The 3,375-nt window shown below is 45.5% G+C and overlaps 1 protein-coding gene across 1 annotated transcript in view; it reads right to left on the reverse strand.

Moving 5' to 3' along the window:
- The window catches only part of LOC122558020 (ciliogenesis and planar polarity effector 1-like), a 68,184-nt gene that overhangs the window by 758 nt on the left and 64,051 nt on the right, over positions 1-3,375 (reverse strand). The window lies entirely within an intron of this gene.

Consider the following 3,375-nt stretch of genomic DNA (forward strand, 5'->3'; position numbering starts at 1 on the left):
GGTTTAGATCAGAGTGGTGCTGGAAAAGCACAGCAGGTCAGGCAGCATCCGAGGAGCAGGAAAATCGACATTTCGGGCAAAAGCCCTTCAACAGCTGGAGACTTCCTGCCTCTATTCCTGATGAAGGGCTTTTGCCCGAAATGTCGATTTTCCTGCTCCTCGGATGCTGCCTGACCTGCTGTGCTTTTCCAGCACCACTCTGATCTAAACCCTGGTTTCCAACATCTGCAGTCCTCATTTTTGCCTACTCATGTTTCTAGTAAACCGCAAACAAAATAAGAATAATAAAGAATTTTACAGTATAGAAATAGGCCATTGGCCCATCATGTCTAACTAGTCTGAATTTCCAGCACTTGGCTTATAACCTTGTTTGACTTGGCATCGTAAGTGAACATCTAAACACTATTGTAACGTTGTGGGGGTTTCTGTCTGTGCCACCAATACAGGCAGTGTAATCCAGATTCACACTACCCTTTGAAAGCACACCAAGGTCCCTCTGATCATCGGTGCTTCCCAGAGACCTACTGTTCATCACATGTTCCCTTGCCTTATTACTTCACATTTGGCAAGATTGAATTCCACTTGTCACTGATCAGCCTATGTAACCAGCCTGTCACTATCCTTTTATAGTCTCAGGCTATCTCCTCACTATTTTCCACCACACCAATTTTTGTATCATCTGCAGATTTATTGACCAAGCCTCCTACATTCAATTCAAAATCATTTATATAAACGATAACTAGCAAGCGCCCTGTTACTGACCCCTGTGGGACCCCCACTGGTTACAGACATCCAATCTCACAAACACCATTGAGCCGTCTCCCTCTGCTTCCTGCCCCTCAGCCAATTCTGGATCCAGTTTGCCAAATTTCCTTGGGTCCCACGGGTTCTTATCTTCACTATCAGTCTCCCATGTGGGACCTTCTCAAAAGCCTTGCTGAAATCAAAGTGGACTACTCAAATACATTGCTCTCATCTACACAACTGATCAAAGTTGCATCTGTTGCTCCAGCATTTGACTTGACCTGCCCTTGAGTAATCTGAGGTCGTTGGACACTCTTCACGACCTAGAATGACTGCCCCTTGGACGCAAAAGAACAGTACAGCACAGGAACAGGCCCTTCGGCCCACCAAGACTATGCTGACACATAGTCGAAACTGAAAAGTATTTTGCCTTTATGTGGTCCATTCCATTCTATTCCCTACCTATTCATACACCTGACATGATGCCTGTTAAACATTGCTATTATATCCACCTCCACTGGCAGTCTAGTCCACCAATTAGAATAATCAAATTCCTACAGTGCAGATAGAGGCCATTTGGCCCAACAAGTATGCTCCAACCATCTGCAGAGCATTCCACTGTCACCCTGCATTTACCGTGGCTAATCCACCTAGTGTGCATCTTCCTAGACACTTCAGGGCAATTTTTAGCATGGCCAAAGCAGCTAAAATGCACATCTTTGGACATTAGAAGGAAACTGGAGCATTTGCAGGTGTGGGGAGAATGTGCAAACTCCACACAGACAGTCACCCGAGGCTGGAATCGAACCCAGGTACCTGGCGCTGTGAAGCAGCAGTGCTAACCACTGTGCCACCATGCGCCACTTAAATGCATCCATAAAAAAACTCTCACATCTCCTTTAAACTTTCCCCATTTTACCTTAAAACTATGTCCCTGGTAATTGACATTTCTACCCTGGGGCCAAGACTATCTATTCTACCAAGGCCCCTCATAATTTCATAAACTTCTATCTGGTTGCCCTTCATTCTGCGACGTTCACATTAAAACAAATTGGCTTTTTCCAATCTCTCCTCATAGCTAATGGGTGGCACAGTGGCTCAGTGGTTAGAACTGCTGCCTCACAGCTCCAGGGACCTGGGTGCAATTCCAACCTTGGGCGACTGTCTGTGTGGGTTTCCTCCGGGTGCTCCGGTTTCCTCCCACAGTCCAAAGATGTGCAGGTTAGATGAATTGGCCATGCTAAATTGCCCATTGTGTTCAGGGATGTGTCGGTTAGGTTCATTAATCAGGGGTAAAATGTAGGGGATTAGGTCTGGGTGGGTTACTCTTCTGAGGGTCGGTGTGGACCTGTTGAGCCGATGGGCCTGTTTCCACACTGTAGGGATTCTCATTTGAAATCTAATTCTAATACTCCCCAAACCAGACAATATCCTAATAAACCATGTATGTTCCCTCTTCAAGCATCTGCATCCTTCTGGTAGTGTGGCAAGCAGAACTATATGCGGTGTTCCAAATGTGGCCTAACTAAAGTTCTGTACAGCTGCAACATGACTTGCCAATGTTTATACACTCTACCCAAATTATGAAGCCAAAAGTCCCTTCTTGACCACCTCATCCTCTTGTGTTGCAGCTTTCAGAGAACTGTGAACCTGCACGCCTAGGTCCCTCTGTTGTTATGGACTAGGCCAGACCCCTCAAAGCATTTAACAAAGGTACTTTAACTGTGCTGGTTGCTTTAAGCAGGTATATAGTGGATATTCCAGGAGGGGTGCTGCTGGTCAAACCGCTTAGTTTTAACCAAAACCGAATTTATTTGCAGATTACCGAATGAAACACAAACAAAAGAGACCAGAATACAAAATAAGTTAATCTGTCCGAAAACCCAACAGACTATCCCATCCTAATGCTGCTGTTCCAAATTCCTGCAACAATCCCCATAAATACCCCTTGGCAAAAAAGGTAAAATCAAACCCAAGGTCTTACAGGAGAGAGAGAGGTGGTGGAGAGTTTCAGCATGGAACACCTCCTTCCATGGAGCTGGTTCTTGGACTAGCAGCTTGATAAAACCACTGACTGCTTACTAAAACCAAACCAAACCAAACCAGAGAAAAGCTGAGCTGGGACAACTGGCCACTCCCCGTTCATTGTACAAGTGTCTTTTTTTAAAACTCGGAAACCTTTTGCCTGAGGCTATAAGCGTTGAACAGCACAGCTGGTCAGGCAACTTTCAAGGAGCAGGAGAGTCAATGCTTTGGACTTAAGTCCTTCATCGCATTCCTCAAGAAGGGCTTATGCCTGAAATATTGACTCTCCTGCTCCTCGGATGCTGCCTGACCTGCTGTGCTTTTCCAGCAACACACTTATTGACTCTGATCTCCAGCATCTGCAGTCCTCACTTTCTCCCAGTCCTCTATTAGCTATAATCAAATTGGCCCAAAAACCCTTCAAACTTAGACCTCCCGGAGTCTCTTTGTTTATGAACCCACCGAGGACAACATTGTCTTGTTAAATCACTATGGTGATTTGACTAAAGGTTCTGCTGTTTACTGTATACTACTGTATACTTTTGCCAGCACGGTGGCTCAGTGGTTAGCACTGCTGCCTCACAGCGCCAGGGATCTAGGTTCAAT

The sequence above is a fragment of the Chiloscyllium plagiosum genome, chromosome 16 (genome assembly GCF_004010195.1).
Source record: "Chiloscyllium plagiosum isolate BGI_BamShark_2017 chromosome 16, ASM401019v2, whole genome shotgun sequence".
Taxonomy (NCBI): Eukaryota; Metazoa; Chordata; class Chondrichthyes; order Orectolobiformes; family Hemiscylliidae; genus Chiloscyllium; species Chiloscyllium plagiosum.